A 22,864-nucleotide genomic window follows, 5' to 3' on the forward strand; every position below is an offset into this window, starting at 1 on the left:
CTCATGTTCATACTTTCCAAAAATGCAATATGAACAACTGCTGTAAGAACAATTAGTGTACGACAGACTTCTTTGTGTAGAAACATCTGTCACTCAAGCCCAGCAGCAGAAGGTCCATCAGCTGTCTTTACAGCTTTGCATTTGTGTGTGGAACCACAAACAAACAACACATGCCCTGAACAATGAACACCACGGTTGGTTGCTACAGTACGTTGAATCTGCAAAGCCAGCAAGATTCTCTGCCTTGGACAGGCGTACAAACGTGCAGGTGTGTGCAAACACCTGCGAGGCATGTCAGCGCCAATAAAGTGAGGAACCGTTTGCCCTGTGGGCCAAGGAAGATGATTCTGATCACAGATGGCTGCCCTGAGGTCACAGAGAAACACACTGTGGGAAAACGGCCAGCACTTCCAGATAAAAACCTGACAGAAGAAGATTGAGGATTATTCTAGGAAAAAAAATAAAGAACTAGGAACTTAAGAGAAAAAATAAAGTGGATGAGAGAAAGCTATGTAGGTGGAAATGTAGACAGTCCTAGCCAAGTCTTCCCTCGAGTGGGCGAGTCTGGCACCGATGCCCCTTCACCGCCTGTCGGTCACCAATATAAATCCACACAGCTGGAGTACAGCTGAATATAACACCCCTCCACCAGTCCATTGCCACAGTGGAATTCCCAGCTGCCCCTCCCTGGAATTGGAGTCGGTCGAATCCCAACTGAAACTGCAAACTTCAAACGGGTTTTGTATGTAATATGTTTCATCCTTAGGAAAACTTTACTAAAACATGCAAGATGTAGCAGGCTACAATTTTTGTGAGTAAGAAGACATTAATACAGTAAGGACTCATTAAATTGTTCAAAAGTGACAGTCAAGATATTTATAAAGCTAAAACAAATCTATTTTGCAGCCTTGGTGAGCACAAGAGACTTCTTTTCAATCTTGCCAACCCCATCAACATATTACTAATCCAGCTGAGCCGTTCCTCGCCTCACCAGCAGTCAGTGTCTGGTTGCACTTACTGACATCCTGAATACCGACAAGAGCGATCTGGTTAGGTGAACTCTGAGATCATACCTCAGTCCACGAAAGATCACGAGCCGCCACGCATTCCTTCCTATCTGTGGTGCGATATCAATACATGTGCCCTGTGACCGAGACCTGTGGCCCTGGAGTACAGTAAGGAAACTCCAACAACACTCGCTCAGATTCTCTGCCTAACCTCTGGCTGACTCCAAGCTGATAATAAAATAACCTTTAACAGCATTAGACCATAAGGATAGCATCAAGACAGTTTGACTTGTGAGTAATAAGTGTCTCTGATACCAGGAATGCCACCAACTGACAGTATGTGTTCACACACACACACACAAAAAAAAAAAAAAAAAAAAAAAAAAAATTTACAGTAAAAATATTTAAACATCTGTTAACATCTAAGTTGATAAATTAATTATTTTCTTAATATTATTTTTATATTAATTAATATTAAGTTAATTAAGCTTATTTTTTCATACCATTGACATTTTTTCTCTTATTTTATGCAGAAATAATGAGGGTTACATGTGTTTTTCTTTTTTTTTTTTTTTTTTGCTTGATTGTTTATTGCTTTTTTGCTTCTCAAGTTTTAAAAATCATCAAGATATTACAAAAATATATATATAAATTAAAAAATATAATTATTATTTTTACATTTAATTGTTTTTATTAAAATTTTATTTTAATATTATAAAAAAAATACATACTTTTACTGGAAAACAGGATTTTCTGCCAGATTAAGATTTTCTTAAACTCCAAAATCTGTAAAATCTCCAACTTTCCTTTTGAAAATCCACTCTGTGCCAAAACCCCGAGGGTCTATGTTTACTGTAAGTTAACATGGACTGGGTGGATTTTGGACTTTTGCGTCAGATATGGCCAATACAGTCTGTCTTTGTTTTTTTGTTTTTTTGACCAGTTGTGGGAAATCTGTGCTGTGGTTTAATCCAAAATGGTGTTTGGAGAGCTGCGTTGCAAGTGACCCTAACCAAAGGAAGGTGGTTATGGCTGGAACTGCAACAGTAAGAGATGAAGAAATGAATAAGGTTTCATTGCACATACAAATTACCTCCATTTTCACCAAAGTGGAATAAACAACTGTTACAAAGTCTGACATTCTCACTGTCATTATCAGACACAAGCACAAATACAAGTGTCTTTATGCAAAGCCAATCAGTCACACATAATTTAAATAAACATATCCTTTGGTTTAAAAACTACACTATATATTAAAAATAAATATTTCTGTTTTGATTTTGAGTAAAAAGATCAATTAACCTGCTAAATATTTGTACTGTATAAGGCTTATTTTCTAAGAATATGCCATGAGTGCATTTTTATTTAGATGTTTTACTGGAAAAGAAGACAAAAATACTACTTTAGAAATGTTTATTGCAACATTATTTCTTGGCAAAGTCACAAACCATGAATAAAACTGACAAAAACAAGCAGAGAACTTGCTTTAGTATGCCAGATTACTATAAGAACTAAACCACAAAACATTTCACTAAGCATGTAACCTAGAGGCTATAACCTGTCCTCATACATCCTAAAATGATATTTGATTCCATCACTGTTTAACATTTGGCACATATTTAAAAGCAGCCCAAACTTCTACATTTTGACAACTTGCTAATCTAAAATTTCTTTCATTAAGTAGCAGTGAGGTCAAAAGTGAAAGCAAACCAACCTAAGTGTTATGCATAAAATATGTTTATTATGTTCTGTCAACAGAAAGAGACTATTTTTAGCTTACTGGCATGATATTTTAATTCCCTCCGTTTTATTGCATTCACGCATTGCCGTTTAACAGGCCAGATTTCAAACGGAAACCATTGTATAGAGGAGTTATGACTTGCTGACACACATTATAATCTCTCCTTTCTTCTTATTCAGCTGACACAACAAACAGAGGTGGTCATGTGACCTGACTGCTTTGCATAAAGTAAAAAACAAACCCCCGCTCCACCATGTGACTGCCATAGCGCCCGCCGCTTAATCTTTTACAGACGGATTATGATTGAGCAATAATTACTCATGATGCAAAAGACTTAAACTGTGATAGAGGCTGTACAGTATATGCCTGCAGCATTAGAGGCAAATGCCGTAGGGTCAAGAGTTTACTGTAAATCACTTCCTTGTTATTTCCATAGAGCTGTAAGGTGTACTTAGCTGGAAGACACATGAGCAGGAACAAGCAGTCCTTAGTGTTTACTGAGACACATTTGAGACTTCAAACACAGATACTATCAGGAGAATCAGAAATGGTCTGCTGACTGTAATTGTTCCATTTAGTAAACTTAAAAGACAGAGCTCAAAAAGAAATATGATAAAAATCTAATCACCTTGAGACGACGTTCTTTAAACATTAACAAAATGGCAAGAATGTCAACATAACAAATGAACAACCAGAAAGATGAGCCTGTCTGAAGAAGATAAACAGGAAGCCAGTGAAGGTGATAGAGTGAGAAAAACACATTTCATGACAGATGTCACCGCTCTAACAACCAGCATTGAGAAGCTAAAAGCGACACTACCGCTTGACTATTTTGTAAAGAGCGTAGCTATACTGTTACAGTACCGAAAAAATTACTTTTGACCAGCAAATCAATGCTTTTCATCACAGTCTATAGAACACGTAGCAAAGCTACGCAAACACAGCTAGGGTAAGAGGTCCTCTCTGACTCGCGCTCAGATGTAATGTTGCTAAGTAGTTTTAATCAGTTTGTTTGTTAACATGAACAGGTTCAAAAATGACGAATAGTTTTTGACTTGATTATATAAATAATGTTATTTTGTAGGTTTATTTAGAACAAATGTAACTGTATCTGTTCAGTGTATTAGAGTGCACAAGTCTTCATTATAAACCACAAACCAAACCAACCTGAGGTAAATCACAAAATAAAATTATTTGAAAATCACACAAAAAGACAAAGGTACATGACTGTGTAATTAAAGGTATAAATCAGTTCACCCAAATATTATTTTTTTTAAATAATTTTACAATTTTTCTAATGTTGAACAAAAGAACATATTTTGAAGAATGCTGGTAATCAAACAGTTGATGGTCCCCCATTGACTTCCATAGTACTTCTTTCCCATCCTATGAAAGTCATTGGGGACCAACAACTATTTGGTTCTTCAAAATATCTTTTTGTGTTCAACATAAGAATGAAATTTAAACAGGAAGGACATGAGGGTGAGTAAATGTCAAAATTTTCGTTTTTGGGTGAACTATTCCTTTAATGGTGGTGGCATGGTAAGAGTAAAAACTAGTTCAACGAAGCACTGCTAGTGACAAAAAATAAAAAAATAAAATATAATAATGGAGGAATCTAAAACTATTGATTTAATTATGTTGATTATACACATATATAGAGACAATATATTTTATATATTTTTATTGCAAAAGATGAATTTATTTATTTATTTATATATATATATATATATATATATATATATATATATATATATATATATATATATATATATATACACACAAATATTTAAGTAATTCTGAGACTGACTCCACATTATTCACTAAACAGCTATTTTGGTGCAATTTGCTTGCCCCGGTCTCTGATTCGTGGAGATTTCTCTGCAGAATCATGGGTAATATAGTTTTTTGTTAACAGGAAATCAGATGTGGAACATGATTATTTAAAAAATAAGCTGAAACAGTGCAGGCAGGTGGCATTAACATGCCATTGATCTTGTAGCTCATAGTAGGTCTGTCTTTAAAGACTTAGAAGTTATTGTTCAAAATCAATTACCCAGTGGAGAAAATTAATGGAAGTTGTACTGTACTTCCAAAACAAAACTGTTGTGCTCTATATTTTCACGTGCAGCTCATAGCTTGCAAGCTTACAGTTTCATAGTAGCTTCCCTAATTGTCCTTAGAAGGAAGTAGAAGCATTTCAGAAGTACTTACTGATGTGACAAATATCGTTTTCTTTGTCATCATCAGAAACACCTTTTCAGTGGCCAAAATTTACAACCAGAAGCACAGTTACTAAGCATTTTCAAATACTAAGACCTTTAACTTGTGATAACAAAAAGGGAGAGGGGTACTGTTGAGGGATTTATACAAAGAAGTTTAGTGTGGATCGCCGCTGTAAGCCCACTGGTGTTCACATTGATACAGTAACTGAACTAATCTTTCAATTCTCTCACCTCTGGCCCTGCTGAGGGTTTATCTTCCCCGTGGGCCTGTCCTGACAGGCCACATTCCGCACATAGCCAGCCGAGTTCTGCTCAACCCCACTGCCATCTCACCACACACCCTCTTGTCACTCTTCCTGTGTCCTCAGGGCGCTAATGGTAATTGGGTTTAAGTCTGCATTCGAATCCAACACTCGTTAGACTGCTTCTGTTGTTTTTGTGTCACAGAATGAGTCAATCTTCCATGAAAAACACAGTGTCAAAGACTGTTTCACACCACATGCACAAGTAAGGAGTAAATGAATCAGCAACAACAACACTGAATCAGACGCTCCATCAGAAAATAAAGACATAGCCTAATTGGGTTGCTATATTGAATCTGAACATAATATAAAAATAATTATCCGGTTTTGCCATTAACAATTATTTTCTCTAATTTACAAATTGTGTGTGCATACAGTTGGTAATAAATCTACACAAGACAGAATCCAAAGCCCAAGATCTAGCTGTAAACAGCTTAAATCATCTGGATTCAGTCAGATTTACTGAATAGAAAGTGTTGTTTGTGTGCAATAAGCCACTTATTTGTTTGTATCCGTTCACATATTTCATTACATACGGCTCTGTGCATAAGAGACGGTCACACACACCCAAGTCATTGTAAACCAAATATAGTAACAATACACCTGCAGACAAAGGGTGAAGATACAGTGACATTTAGTGTCTAGTGTTGGTTTGGAAATCAACATAAACATCCTTCCAGTCAGTCAAGCCATCAGAATAAGAAAGAAATGAAAGCAAAAGCCCAAAGACTGAGAGCCATGTGTCAGGACGTACCGGCGGTGACTTTATCCACTGTGACAGGCTGAACAACCCTCACCCCATCAGGAAGGCCTGTACAAAACAAGGCCATTTCTGTCCTACTGTTTCAGCGTTCTATTTTCTCTCTTTCCATCTATCTTTCCATTTGTCTTCTCAGTTCCTACTCAGCAAAAACTAAGTGCACTTAATCTGATAACTTGGCTGGAGTGATGCCCAGATTACATAGGGAAATTTATTTAGGATTACTTTGGATTCAGCACAGAAAAAGGTTAAAACTGCATAACAAGCATCAAATAGTGAGTGAGTGACGTGACATACAGCAAAGTATAGTGACCCATACTCAGAATTTGTGCTCTGCATTTAACCCATCCAAAATGCACACACACAGCAGTGAACACACACACACACACACTGTAAACACACACACGGAGCAGTGGACAGCCATGCTGCGGCGCCCGGGAAGCAGTTGGGGGTTCGGTGCCTTGCTCAAGGGCACCTCAGTCGTGGTATTGCCACAACTTCCCCACAAAATACAAAAAACACAAGCCAATTACATTTTATTATAATATAGGCCTATGCTGTGGAACAAAACAAATCACTAACTAATCTGGCTGTGTTGTTCTCTGTTGAGTATTCAACCCACAATGAGTCAGTCTTTCATCTTACTCAAGTATAAGTACTAGGAAAACCATCAAGCATTAAATAAAGGCAATTATTAGTAGTCAACAATTAGTAGGTTAGCAGCAGCATACACAGTCGAGTTAAATTAATGCCTCTTTTGGCCTAGTTTCTTAAAGAATGATAAGAGCTTTTGAAACATCCCAAACCAAGAAAAGCTTTCAACGATTAGGCTACATTGAAAATCCAGTTAAATCAGAATAAGCTATTATAATCTCTAGACAGTGTCTGCAACAATTTACAATTCCGTTTTTATAAAATAAAATAAAACACCACTAGTAAATATTAGGGCTGGGATGATAAATTGATGCAGAATCGATTTGTGGATCGATTATTAGATTTTCAGAATGCATCGCGATTCCTCTGGAATCGATTTTGAGTTTAGATTTTAACAGCAGATGGCGCTCTAATCTAGTTTTATCCACACACTCAAATGCTCATGAAGAAGAGTGCTAAAGAGCGCTTGTGCGTTCAGCTGAGTCATGTTACTTCACCTCAGCTTAGAATGCTTTTATGACGCGAGATTAATGTAAACAGCCCACTGTGAACACCTTTGTAATTCGCTTCAACCTTTTCGAATTTTATGAATTATTATTTTAAGTGTTCATAAGGATTTGGAAACAAGCAGAGTACGGCGGTTTCTAGAGCGTGCATCTTCAAAACTAAGCTCAGAATCGATTCAAGAAAGAATCGCGATGCATTCTGAAAATTTCAGAATCGATGCTGAATCATTTCTCGATTCGCGATGCATCAATTTATTTTCTCATCCTAGTAAATATTAACTACACACTGCCAAGACTGCCACAGGGCAAGCTCTTGCAATCCCTACTCCAACAGTGTCTGCCATAATTTACAGTTAAATTATAGAAAATAAAACAAAATAAAATACAGACTCACACAATTGCTTCACTGACGCAATGGCAGTTAAAGTAGAATAAATTCAATCCCTAGTCCAACAGTGTCTCTTTAAATAAAATAAAATGAAACAAAATAACTCAATGGACTATGTTTAAATTGGTTGCTTGGATTCTGTACATGACTGTATCCAACGTAGAGTCAACAAGAGCATTTCTGGGGTGCAGATATCATTATATCGTAGTGGCCTGGGACCATTCTAGGAGTGACTGCCAAATCAGATTTTCTCTCAGAAAGCTGACAACAGGGAATTCAGGGTTTTACTACACATGTACAGGCCATGTGTTAATCTATTATATGGCTGCAAGCACGCCATTTCACTTGTCTGATACATTTAAAATTAATGCAGTTCTACAACCAAAAAGTGTTTACACAAAGTGATTAATTCACAAAGGTCACAGAGTCGCTGAGTCACATTCCTACTCGATTTCTCTCTCATTCCCATTGATAGCTGTTGCAGTCATTCTTTATTTGTATAAGGTTATCCTCTGCTCAATTTTGTGGCATCATCAATTGATGTTGTTCATGTCACTGCAAATAACTTCCAGTCAATTTGCTGCTGCAAATCAATGTCAGTGTGAAAAGCTATTAAGTAATGGCCATCACACATTGATATTATTGAGCATCAAACAGTGATGCCTGGTTGATAAAAACAGGTTTTATGGTCAGTAAATACTGATACAGAACAAAACTTTCAGTTGAAAGAAAAGGGGTCAAACCTTCCCTAGAATTAAAAACATAACAGACATATCCCAAATGGCATTATCCCTCACCATCTTCCAAGTCTACACTTAATGCCTAGTTGATGAAACCAGTTTTTATATTCAATAAATACTGATACAAAAATAAAACTCAAATTAAAGGAAAAGGGGTCAAATCTAACCTAGAAATCAAGAAATATGGATGTGTCCCAAATGACAACGTCAACTCCTCACCATCCACGAAGATCAATTACAAATGATATCAGAACAAAACTTTCAATTAAACAAAGAGGGGTTAAACCTACAATATAAATTTCAAAATAATGGACATGTCCCAACTGACAACATTATCCCTCACCATCTTCCAAGTCTACACTTGATGCCTAGTTGATGAAACCAGCTTTTTTAGTCAATAAATACCCATACAAAAATAAAAATCAAGTAAAAGTAAAGGGGTAAAGTCTAGCCAAGAAATCAAGAAATATGGATGTGTCCCAAATGACAACGTCTACCCCTTGCCGTACTCCAAGTCTACACTTGATGCCTGATTGATAAACTCAGCTTTTATGGTCAATAACAACTGACATAACAACAAAACTTTCAATTAAATTAAAAGGGGTCAACCCTACAATAGAAATCCAAAAATAATGGACGTGTTTCAAATAACAACATTAGCCCTTGCCATTTTCCAAGTCTACACTTGACGCCTGGTTGACGAAACCAGCTCTTAAGGTCAATCAATACTGATACTAGAACAAAACTCTCAAATAACATAAGGGGGACAATCCTTGCCTAGATATCGAGAAATAATGGACATGTCCCAAATGACAGTGTCTGCCCTCTTCTAAGTCTACACTTGATGCCTGGTTGATAAAACCTGCTTTTATTGTCAATCAATACTGATGATACCAGAACAAAACTCTCCATCAAAAGAAAAAGGCACAAACCAAGCCTGAAGCTCGAGAAATAATGGACGTGTCCCAAATGACAACATTAGTCCTCACTGTCCTTTGCAAGGATTGTTGGGTAATATTCCACTATGAAGTACATAAAGATTAACAAAAGGTTTAAAAAGAGCACCCTTTTCAAACCTAACATGACAAATAGGACAGTCTATGATCTTGTGGATTTCATGAATGCACAAGGCCACTCCACATCAAGTGTGTCATTTGGGACAGGGCCAGCACACATTTCACACACTGATAAGTTCATAATGCTTGCACTTAAAATAGCTTCTTAAACCAACATTGTGGAGAGGAGCACTGGGGAACCATTGAGTGCTTCCCAGCATGAGGACTCGTAGACCTGGAGAGTGAGATATAGACTGAAGCTTTCAAAAGAGGTGGTGAGTAACACTACGATTGTGAGAAAAGCCCTTCATTAATCATGAGGGTGGTGGTGGTAGATATCAAGCTAACAACTAGGTCTCCCCCTCATGTTTTAAGGAACACAGTATCTAGATGGAAGACCATAGTGAGCTTCACGGCACGGGCCAGACAGGGATTCCTACGACGTGAACCCAAAGCTGGGGTTCAGATTCCACACTCCCTTCTGTCAGGGGTAATTTAGAAGGAAAAACAGGAGGAGAAGATGAAGAGGTTTGAATAGCTGCTCCCCCTTGCAGACAGCCTGTCAAACATGTTCTGCAGACAATATGACCACCATCCCCCCTCTCAACACTTGCACAAACTGCATACACAAGCACAGACACACACACAAAACGGTCAAAAGCATGAGCATTCCTCTCCACACTGACACTCCCATCTGAGAGGCCAGGCCAAACTGGGTTTAACAGAATGGTGATCATTTTATCAGGGGTTCATTATCCTAGCCTGGCCCTGACACAAACTCAACCCTATCCCCCATGTACAACCAGTTAAATAATAATGTAGATTCATAAGGATGCACAATATTGGTTATTGGTCAATATTAGAATTTTTATTTTAATTATTGATTTTGGATAAATTTTATTCTAAATATATAAATTTCTCATGTTAACAATTTAGATTACCTTTGCTGTCACTAATTTTCACCTGAAGTTAATTGTTAAAACCCCTAATAATTTAATAACTCTGCACAATATAATCATTAGCAAATGTCAAAATATTAATCTTTCTGTCATACAATACATTAAAATTGTTGTGATTCCTAATTTTCAATTTAAAACATTTTTTTTTCGTTTTTACTTTTTTTATTTTATTTATTAAGACAAAATAGAATAAAATTGTAATATCGGTCACTTAGTTATCGGCAGTGTTGCTACTGTTAACTAAAACTAAAACTATTAAAATCCTTTTATGTACTTACAATTAAGCTGTTATAAAAAATATTAGATAAAACATATGTATAAAATAAATATTAGATGAAAAACTTGAAATTTGAAATGGTGCAGATTATCTGCATAGGCCAGATTTGACTTTTTAATGCACTCTTCTGGTTTACACAGATAATGCCCTGAAATAATGAGTCAGTGAAGCCCACATTTAGCTCAAACGCAGCAGGCATGCTTGCAGATGGCAGTCTGAACTTGCCTCGGCCTGGGGGCCACAAGAGTTGTGTTGGCCGCGAATAAAAGATGGAAGGAGTTCAGTGGAGAGATATCGGTGAACCCTGGACCCCGACTGACAGGAAATGACACCTGACTCAGATGTATGGTGGCTCGCTGACTCCTTTGACCACTGCGAATGCTAACTTGATCCTATACTTCCCCCGAGGCTAGAGACATCCTCACGAAATGCCAATTTCACTGAAGCACAAAGGATAATGCGTTATGGTGAGAAAAAAGGTTTTATACACTTTACATACCATCCATCTTTCTCCATTCACATAAACTAAATCATTCAAAACTGCATAAATATAACACAACACAGACAAAACATATAAACTCAGTGATGTGAAAGCATTACATGGCAAAAGGGTTGCAAAGTCTTTGCATTGAGGGTGCTTTCAGTCCCTCCCTTGCCCTTCTGTTGCCTTGGCAACCAGCACATGTATCTTCGACCGGCGTTCAACCCTCTTTTTTTGCACTAATCCAAGGACAACCGCAGTAAAAAATAAAAAATAAAATAATAATTAACTTGCTTCTTCTGTCTAACAATGTTCAGATGACCCAGTGAAATGAGAATCTGTCAGCGTAATTTAAATCATGCAATCCAGAAGGTGAGCCACACCCTCTTATTAAAAACCATTTTGTATATTTAAATTAGGCATTAGCCTATGAGATATTTAATAGGTCAGCAGAATTCTCCTTTGATATCACCCAGATCATTTACATTAATTATGAATGAAACCATCCAGAGCTCTACAGCTGAAAGACAGCAACATATCAAAGAATAAAAAGGTAAAATACAGAACGAGAGAGAGATAAAGCTTCAGAAGCTACTGCTTTGAACCCACAACTGCCTCAATCTTAACCCAGATACCTCTGAGGGTGGGGTAGCGCTTGAAACAGATGTGACAGCAACATTTTGAACCAAAAGACCATAAGCTATCTCAATATGACAGCTCAGAGCATGAAAGATACCGTGAAAATAATCACTCATGCTGGAGTTAAGCAACCAAACAACTTGTTCTCCTTTATGCACATCCAATGAGAATACATGCAACCAAAAAATGCTCAAGATAAGGAATACAGCAAGGAAAGACTTGTCAATTTGTGAAAGCAGTTTGCTTTCAAGGTGGTCTCCGCTCACCCAGTCCAGTCATATTAAAATGGATGCCTGCAATGCGTTTAATACCCTCATTTTATATTGGTATGCATAATTCGGATGATTAAAGGAAAGCCGCATGTCTTGTCACCTCAGCGGACACACTGCAGAGACGTACACTTCCACAGCGCTCAGTGAGAGAACGCACACCTGCCCTTCAAGGCTTTACGAGTTATTAAAACAGCTCAGCTGCCGTCACAGCTAAAGAACAACACAGGGAAAATGCACCACAAACGTTCATTTAGACTGTTATGAGATAGAAAAACCTCTGCTTGTGTTAACTTACCCTTTATGCCTTTGCTTACGGTCCGTTTAATGTTACATCCCTCAAGAGGAAACGAGACTGGCTCCAGAAGCCCAAAGGATCTTCTTTAAAAGGCTTGAGAAGAATGTAAATTCAAGGATGTCACTTCAGTCATTCTGAATAAATATATGTGCCATAAATGTGCTGTAGATCAGTCACAGAACGCTTTCATATTCAAGAGCCGGCGTGAGCGATCCTCATCGGCTGACCGGTAAACACATGCAGCGTCTCCCTGCTGTTCAACAGACCATCTCATACAAACGCGCCCCCTTGTCTTTTCCTCTCTCTCTCTCTCTCTCTCTCTCGCTAAGGACACAGGCACAGATGTTACTATCGCAAGCCACACCTCTTTTCATCACCCAGACAGGCAGAGTTAGACTCCGCCCACTTCTCTTCACTTCTTTCCCTGGTTTCTCTCTCGCCTTGCGTTCTGCTGCATCACAGTTTACAGTTTGTTCAAAGAAGGGCTGACCAAATCTTTTGGAATATCCTCATTTATAAAAATTAAAAATGTGTAGCTTTTTTTATTCTCAAAATGCAGAAAGTTTTCTATTAAGGTTAGATTTTATAGCTAGCTGTTTACAAAAATAATAGAATCTATGGAATGTCCCCACGTTTACCAAAGTAAAGGTGTATGTGTTTGTGTGTGTGTATATGTTGAGGGCCGCTTAAAGGGATAGTACATCCAAAAATTTCTGTATGATTTTCTTACCCTCAATCCATCCTATTTGTATATGACTTTCTTCTCTCAGACGAATTAAAATCAGAGTGATATTAAAAAAATGTCTTGGCTCTTCCAAGCTTTATAACTGCAGTGAATGGCTGTTGAGATTTTGAAGCCCAAACAAGTGCATCCATCCATCATAAAAACTTCCCCACACAGCTCTGGGGAGTTGATGCATTTGTGTAAGATTAATATCCATATTTAAAACTTTATAAACTGTAATCTCTAGCTTCTGCTAACTATCATATGCACGTTCATGAGAAAGTGATGTTTCCAGCGGATGAAATAGGATGTAGGCACAGCTAGAAATTATAGTTTATGAATTTGTAAATATGGATATTTTTCTTACACAAACGCACTGATTTGCTTCATAAGCTTGGAAGAGCCAGGATATTTTTTAATATAACTTTGACTGTATTCATCTAAAAGAAGAAAGACATATATACCTAGGATAGATTGAGGGTGATTTAATCATGGAGTATTTCATTTCTGGGTGAACTATCCCTTTAATAGAGAGTGAAAGACTCAATGAATCTGTGGTTTAAGCAGGCTAATTATCATCTTAATTCTTTTGTAGAGAGTATGTTAGCAGATGCCTACAGTTCAAGCCAAAGAAAAAAAGCACAGTGACAAAAAAAGTCCTGTAAGAGAAAAAAGAAGCACATGATCAATCAATTAATCAGTTTACTGAGACCAAAGAGACCAAAAATACAGACCAATTTGTGGAGAAATGTTTGTCCAACAAAAAGCTAGAATGACAATGTCCCCTCCCCCTAATACCACCTGCCACTGACTAGCATTAGCAAGTTGCATGTAAGTATCTTGGGCCCCCGGGCTGTGGTGTAGGCATGGGGCAAAAATATATTATGAATTTATTAGTTTAAAAAAAATAACAGTTTCCACAAAAAAATTAAGAAATGTTTCTTAAGTACCAAATCAGCATGATTTCTGAAGGATCATGTGATTCTAAAGACTAGAGTAATTATTGCTGAAAATTCAGCTTTGTCATCACAGGAATAAATAACATATTAAAATTTATAAAATAGTTATTTAAACTTGTAAAGATATTTCACAATATTACTGTTTTTACTTGATTTTATAAAATGCAGCCTTGGTGAACATAAGAGACTTCTTACAAAAACATTAAAAAACATTTTTAATATATGAAATATGCATTGCAGAGACCTCCAGGAAATGTATTAAAGCTGATGTAAATCATTTATTGGAACAATTCAGTGAAACAACTCAACTTCGCCCTTCTTTAAATGGACAAATAGTCTTACTTAATGCTAAAAGCTTCAACAATTTTCTTCTTCTAGCAGCAGAAAATTGGATTTATGTCTGAAATAGCAAATTGAGGAACATCTGATGGTAAGGGGTGTAATAACTATTGTTGGTTGTTTGGCACAGGAGACCATGTGACAGCTGCAGACATACTAACTGTGGAGAGCAGGGAACAAAACACTGAAGCTACCCTCCCATGGAGCTTGTGGAAAGCTTGTCTGAAAGTCCCCACAACCTCTGCTGACCCTCAGTAATCAAGCGATGACAGTCTGAACACAGTGGAACAAGTGTGGTAGTTGTCAATCAACTGATCATTAAGAGCGTTTGCTCTTCCTGTCTGTCCTAGTTCTGTGTTTATGGTACTTAAGCGTGACATGTACAGGAGTCTCTAAGCCAGAAGTTCAGAACGACATGCAGTTGTAGCCTGGAATGTATAAACAGACACACATACGGCCGAACAATATTCCTTACAGAGGTCCATGGCTTCGGCAGTGTAGACAGCCTACTGTATAAGATCGTATTTGGTCCCTCAGGCAAAGCTTTTACTCTCGTGTTTATTTTCCACTTCATAAGGCTTGCTTAATAACTGACAATGTGTAAGGAATATGCTAATGGCTAAACACAGTTCACCTGTTTAATCAACCACACGGTAACATGACAGGCATCTGCTTCCTTCTAAAAAGCACTGCCAGCAGCTGCAAAAACAGACGAGCCCCATTCCCATTGGAATAGCCACGAGAGAGAGAGACTGGAAGAAAGCTTATGGCTATGAAGGGAAGAGGGTGGGCTATTAGGGTTGTGAAGCAGGGTGCAGATCTTTTATGTGGAAGCGCTTTGACGTTTTGGCCAGCAGATATTTTAAGATGGAATCATTACATTTGTAAAGTAGTAACGTTTTGGCCAATACAAATATCAACGGACACATCAATTTAAAAAAATTCTGTTTGGTATTTTTATCTGTGTAAATAAATTACACTTGAATTACATTTAAAATGAAATGTTTACAGTAAATGCTACAACTGATTTTTTAGGCATCACAACCTTCTATTATACCTGATAGATAGATCAGACCCCCTTAAATTTTTCACTCTTTGTTATATTGCAGCCATTTGCTAAAATCATTTAAGTTCATTTTTTTTCCTCATTAATGTACACACAGCACCCCATACTGACAGAAAAAAACACAGAACTGTTGACATTTTTGCACATTTATTAAAAAAGAAAAACTGAAATATCACATGGTCCTAAGTATTCAGACCCTTTGCTGTGACACTCATATATTTAACTCAGGTGCTGCAGTGGCAGAGGATCCCCAAATCCAGGTGTGAAAAACTTGTTGCATCTTTCCCAAAAAGACTCATGGCTGTATTAGATCAAAAGGGTGGTTCTACTAAATACTGAGCAAAGGGTCTGAATACTTAGGACCATGTGATATTTCAGTTTTTCTTTTTTTTAATAAATCTGCAAAAATGTCAACAATTCTGTGTTTTTCTGTCAATATGAGGTGCTGTGTGTACATTAATGAGGGGAAAAAAATGAACTTAAATGATTTTAGCAAATGGCTGCAATATAACAAAGAGTGAAAAATTTAAGGGGGTTTGAATACTTTCCGTACCCACTGTGTGTGTGTATATATATATATATATATATATATATATATATATATATATATATATATATATTCCAATAACCAATATGGCTCCATTATATTGTGCATCCTTACCAGAGATGAAAATTATTTTATAGACGATTATAATGGCTACATCAACAATCATCAAACATAAAATCAAGGCCACTGAAATAAGTAGGAAGCTGCCCATTTTAAGCTACTTTAGATTATTATTATCTCTTATTGTGGCTATAAAATGGATTTGTTTGGAAATCTGCTATAATCAGCCAACCAAAAGAAGGGCAACTTGTAGTTGATGTATTGGCGGGTCTGGTCATGCCTCTGAGCTCCATCGCTGTGTGATGATGAGGGCGAGGCCTCCATCCCGGGGCTGCTCTGGTTGCAAAACCACTTCACAATACATTTTATGTGACCGACATGGTCGACTACACTGTTTTCAGTGACCACACAACACATCATCATGATTACCTCAAACAACAGCTGGATTGCTGTCTCAGACAAATGATGATGACGTCATTGTACCTCATAAAAAAGAACATGTGATTCAGTATAATCTCAGCCCTATAATTGAAAATATCTCCCAGACACAGCCATGTTTCTATTGCAATTTAGGTTTAAAGAGCTGTGGCCAACTGAATTGACGTACATGGAACACCTTCAGAAATTTTCACTAGCCACTTTTGACAGGTAAAAACTAAAAATAGCAACATGCATCACAGACTACTTAGTATAGCGAAATGGATCATTTAGCTTAGTTCCTGCAATGCACAATTCCCTGCCAAAATCTGTGGCATGTTCTGCCAAATCTGCTGCCGAACAAGCTCGGAGACATGCCGTCAAAGCCAGAACGAGATCTCAATCTCCTCTCTCAGAGATAGACATCTCCTGAACACCCCGCACGCCTGCAGCACAATGCCACGTCTGGGCCGCAGCTGTGCAGACACAGAGGACTTGTTCTGTTTCTCTGTTATGGAGTTGTTTCCGCCTGTAAGTGAGCTGAATCAAAGTTATCTGATGGCGCTGTGCACAAACCATTTTCTGCCCTGTCTGATAATCACTTGTGACCTCCGGGAGTAATATACTTCCAATTAAGGTGGTAAAACCATTTAAATGTGGGTGCAGAAGGGCTATTCACACCAAATGCAAAATGAAAATGTGAAACAAATGGCTAATCAAGGGCTATTCACACCAAGCAAATATTCAGTTATTTTAGTATCATTGAAATACTATTACATTTTTTTATTAAAGTTTTGTATTAGTTTTAATTATAATATTTTCCATTGTATAGTTTTTTATAAATTTTTATTTAAGTTTTATGTTTATTATCTCAAGTTAAACCAAATGAAAATGAGAAATCTTTCTTTGGCAACTACCTAGTTTGGTAACACTTTAGGATAGGGAGCAATTCTCACGATAGCTAGTTGATTATCTGTATACCTATTATCAAAATATTGGCTATTTATTAGTTCTTATGAACCACATATTCTGCATGACAATATTCTACATCTCGGGAGCAATTCCCTTCCCCAAGCGGCTTAACCTTCCGGTTACTACCTTAATAAGCAGCATATTAGGTCGTGGCAAAAGCAACACAACCTTAGACTAATTTCAAACCAACACGGAAGTGACTAAAACTGCAAGACATCGACTGGCCGTCACTACCGTCTAGCTAGGTGGGTGTGGTTTCATATTTTGTTTTCCAAAAGAGCTTCTTGGCTCTCTGTATACAGACTAATGTTGCTAAAGCTACCATTGTCTCTGCCTGTTTTCACTAATGCTGCCTTCATGCGCTACCAGAATGATCGTGAATAGGAATGTGGTAGTTAAAAATTGCGATTGGAAGCAATGTGAGGATCAGTAACATGGTCACCACCAGTTAAACATAACACCGGTGGTATGCCCGCGAGCATGAGCTCTTGAAGCTCTGCACTCATCTGAGAAGGGAGGTGGGAGCATCAGCTCATTTTCATTTAAAGGGGACATACACATTAACAGTGCGTTTTGGCTCATACCCTAAAAGTGGCAATTTCAACAAGCTATAAAAAATTATCTGTGGGGTATTTTGAGATAAAACTTCATATAAACACTCTGAGGACATCAGAGAACAATTTAAAATATTGTATCAATATGGCACCTTTAAAATAAAGTGTGGCCTTAAGTTTTCTTTAACATTAAGTTTAATTTAATTAATATATATATATATATATATATATATATATTATATATATATATATATATATATATATATATATATATATATATATATATATATATATATATATATATATATTTAACATTCATTTATTTTATTGTAAGTAACACATTTTAAAGGACTAAATGAAAATCAAATTAACTCCAGTACAATAGGTGGCGCTGATTGATAAATGTGCCATGCAGGACAAGCAATAAAAATAAAAACTTATTTTAAAATCTTATGACTTGATAACTGAAAATTGTTCTACAATAGCAAACTTCATTTAAGAACAGAAAAAGGCTTTTTTTGTGCCCTCATTGTGAACATGTGACATTAATTAAATGTCTGTTTAATGGTGCAAATATCATTATGAAAATATTTCTGGCATATCTAACTCTAAGAAACACTGTGCATACAGTACATGTTGCTGTTTCAGCCCACCAATTACACTCACACATGGCAAATTTAAAATGTGCTATTTCCACAGAAACCACAGATCCAGTTCTCCCAGCTTTGAGACCCCTTCATATCTCAAATTAAATGCTTGGAGAAAGGCTCTACCCACCCTCACCAAGCTTCTAATTACCCGTGATATCATCAGATCAGCCTCTCATGGACCGTTCTTGATCACTCACAGTCCTGTAATCTTCTGTCCTCTAGCCCTACATACTACTAGAACTCAGAAAAAAGCATCACTCTCACTCATAAGAACAAGGGAATAGTTTTAAAATTGAGCTAACACACAGAGTTTAGTCAGAGTACACACCATTTGTAATCTGAGAGGACTTACAAGCACTAACTGAAGTACAATCTGTATCTGTATTGTTGTATGCATCAATCTTTTATCTTTTCAATAGAGTGCTACCCAAAGGAGTCATTAAACCAAGAAACAAGTTGGCATTTTCACATTTTGGGTTCTATCATCCTGACCTGATATTCCAATGTTCACACTGTAAACATACCCTAGCATACACACAAAAAACTAAGTATTTTTGGGCTTTAGCATTGCCTATTTAGACAGTAAGCAATTCACTATGTTCTGGTCTCCTAGGTTTACAAGGCTTTTTTCAATGTGCATTCCAAGGCCATGATGTTGACCCCAGCTTGTTTCTGCTATCTGGAGAGCAGTTGGCATTATCTTCATTACTCTAAATTGCCTATGGGTACTGTTAAAAAAAACCCCACCAGAATCAGCTGAAGTCTATGTTAAGAACAGTGTTTTAAAAGCTTATGATGAACTTTCAAAAGACCTCAAATGGCGCCAAATGATGGAACTTTGAACTCTTCGCTGTACTGCAGCTGTTGTAAAAGCTGGAATCATGCTTACGCCAGATTACTGGAATCTGAAGGTTAACAACTCTGGTTTAACTTGTTGATCCCAGATGTGTGCTGTTCTTTTTGACGGTGAAACCTTACCGCAGTAATCTCACGCGCCCTGGTGTTCTCGTGCTGGGAACGGCCTGCTAAAGTCTCAGTCATGCTGCGTTATCCTGATCGCTGAGAGCCAATAAAAGGCAGTGCAGATGAGGGGATCAGAGGTTTCTCATTCTGTTATGTGGCATGGCATGATCACATTACGAAAGCCATCCATGTGAAACATCAGCACCATTATTCCCCACACTGCCCTGCATTTTTCATAAAGCCTGAAACATCCCAGGATTGTGGTAGGCTTGGATGGATAAAGAGAAACTGTGGCTGGATGTCCATTAGCACTTGCATTTCCTGTGTCAAACTAGACCCGCATGTTTCTGATTGAGTGATGAGAAAAACAGTGAGGTAAAGAAATAACCACGTGACTGTTGAGAGAGGGGAAACTAACCCAGACATTGGCCACACTGACTCACAAAGTGTTGCTAAATCCAGTTATCCTCTTACAACTCAAAACACACCAAGTTCACACATCTATACACACAAATTATTAGGTGAATGCAATACAATAACAATTAGCAAATGATATATTAACAGGTGTGGTGATAACAGGTGAGGCAAGTATGCAACACCCGCCTATTGAGTAAGACGATCAACCTTCAGCTAGTCATGTTTACGGTCAAGAAATGTCGTGTGCAGACTTTTAAGACCAAAAAATTTAAGACATACTTGTTTTTTTTTTTAGAAATATTTATTTTAAGAAATATGTCATTTGAGGTATTTCTAAAAATGAAATCAAATTATTTTTAAAAATGTAATTAAATTATGCTAAGATAAATCAAATTAAATATATAAAAAAAAGTAAAACAAAATACAAAAATTATATAACAAAATAAAACAAATTATATATTAAGATAAAAAAAAAAGCTTACTTTTATGGTTTTAAAGATTTCATTCAAGGTGGAACATTACCCAAATCCTTTTTGTATTCATATACAGGTAAAAGCAAACAGCTCATTTAAGACCTCATACTGAACGGGAGCTGTGGACTGAACTTGGCTGAAGAGCAAAGCACAGCAGGAGGGAATCTTCCTTTGTCATTTAAACATGCCTGAACAAGATGACCTGTTGTCTGTTTGTGAGAAACAGGACATTTTGTTGTCTTATAGGTATGCGCCTTTAAACATGAAGCAAAGCAGGTCATGCTGTAACACACATAATCCCTGCCTGCTCACCCTGAACCAGACCAGGCCTGTCACACAAAGCCAAGTTCTTCAGAAGAGTCTTAGTCAAACCAACATTGTGGGGACAGCAAAAGTGGAGTACTGGAAACTTACTTTAACTTATAATAACTGCAGCATCGCCCATTCTGAATATTCTTTCACTTAATTAGAGGCAGTACTGTTTGTACAAGTTTCAACCATCTCCACCCTGTTCAATAAGCACACTGTATTACCAGCCCAACTAGACACAAAACCAAGTGATACGTGGGCCCAAAAATGTTTTTTTCCAACCCTATATCATTTTCTTTATGCCACAAAACATAAATAAGATGTTAGGCAGAATGTCCAAGCTGCTCTTTTCAACACAATAAAGGTAAGTGTTGATATACACAGCCAAGTTCCATAAAGATCAAAAAGCACAAATAAAAAAAATATTAAAATATTTTATTTTATATTTTACTAATGTTTTATATTTTATATTTTATTTATTATCTATTATTTTATTTTTTATTTTTTGGGTTATTGCATCGTGTCTTCACATCATTAATGGAAAACAGATGCTTGGACATTCTGTCTATAATCTCCTGTTGGGATCTGAAAAAGAGATACATTATAAACAAAATGGGACTGAGTAAATGATGGCCATTTATATGTAATTTCATCATGACCTCATTTTGATGTCAATTTCATCAATACAACATAAGTTTGTACAACACCATGTCTTTAACAGGCACAGTCTTCCACAATGAAACTGAAATCACAGTCAGTCAGGACATATTTAATGTTCGACATACAGTTATGCAGAGCAGGAGTTGGCCAATGAGATTCCACCATGGGCGGGGCTACCCAGTGTGATGCTACAGAAATACAGTATAAGCCTAGTGATAAACAAAATGTCCTGCAGCTCATTATGGCTGGTTAAAATAAAACCTCTAAATTGCATGAAAAACAAAAAACAAAAAAAAAACAGAATTAATCAGTTATCAATGTAGTCCATCCCATCTGGACACAGTGTTAGCAATGCCTTTCCCCTTAATTTCTGCGGAGAGCAGTGCTGTTTGGACACTGAGGAAAATAGGTCATCACTTGTCATTGGGCAGAAAGCAAGAGGTTGCTCCCCAAAGTCCTTAACGCACAAGTGGATCACAAGATTTCACTTATGTTCATTTAATTAGAACAGAACTAAACCACATTGTGGAAGGAAGTGGATTAAACAAGAGCAGGATTTGACAAAAAAATAGTAAACAGACCTTTGGAAACCATGCAAATACATTGGAAACTTTTTAATGGACGAGCATTCCAAAGATCTTATCCTTCAAAGTCCTAATTCTCAATAACTTGCATTGCAGATGCTTGGAGTGAAACCTAAGAAAACGGCCTTATTTTGAAGAACTAGAACAGCCAGTGCTGACACTCCAGGGGACATTAGCAATGAGTTCCAGCAGCACAGATTCTGGGTCAGAAGCAACCCAGTTCTGCATCTATAGAAGTTAGGAGAAAGACGCACAACTTTAGAGTACACCTGAACCTGAAGACACTCAGTGAATCAATGAATCATATAGACCACTTTTATGCTACTTTCAGGGTGATTTTTGTCCTTTTTATTGCTTCAAAGCCCCTGGTCAGTATTCGCTTGAATTGCATGGAGACATTAGTAAAATATAAAAGAACATGAGGGTGAGTAAATGATAACAGATCTCATTTTGGGGGAGGATATCCCTTTTAAGATTGCAAACACTTTTCCACTTCACCATAAAACATTCTTTGAGTTAAGGAGACATAATGACAATTTACGAGCCCTCTATTGACCTTGTAAGCCTATACCTTTAACCCGTCACTTTATCATCCTTAAAGAGCTCTAAATATTTTGAGTTCACCTCTAGCACTGCAGCTTCTCAGGAACAGACACCTGGTGACACAAACATCTCGATATGGATAGAAATTCTAATACTTATTTCTCCACATCTTCTGAAAGTTTCACAGACTGTCTCTGCTTCTACCCCACACAATTTAGCACTAGATGTTTTTATGGTTTTTATTTACTACCCACATTAGTAATTTAAGACAATGCTCCCGATGTTCTTTTTCTGCAGTGATACTATTGTTTTATCCCACCCACTGT

General features: G+C 37.1%; 1 protein-coding gene across 3 annotated transcripts in view; it reads right to left on the bottom strand.

The window, feature by feature from the left end:
• Nucleotides 1–22,864, bottom strand: part of LOC109058094 (disheveled-associated activator of morphogenesis 1-like) — a 73,507-nt gene that overhangs the window by 41,290 nt on the left and 9,353 nt on the right. Inside the window, exon 1 of one of the 3 annotated variants that reach the window (XM_042747152.1) lies at nt 12,302–12,622. The exons of 1 other annotated variant lie outside the window; for it this stretch is intronic. The gene's annotated coding sequence lies outside the window, so the exon portion shown is untranslated. Of the gene's footprint in view, nt 1–12,301; nt 12,623–22,864 lie in introns of those variants that run through there. One more of the 3 variants, XM_042747150.1, reaches the window with a different exon arrangement.

This window comes from Cyprinus carpio, chromosome B20 (assembly GCF_018340385.1).
Source record: "Cyprinus carpio isolate SPL01 chromosome B20, ASM1834038v1, whole genome shotgun sequence".
NCBI lineage: Eukaryota > Metazoa > Chordata > Actinopteri > Cypriniformes > Cyprinidae > Cyprinus > Cyprinus carpio.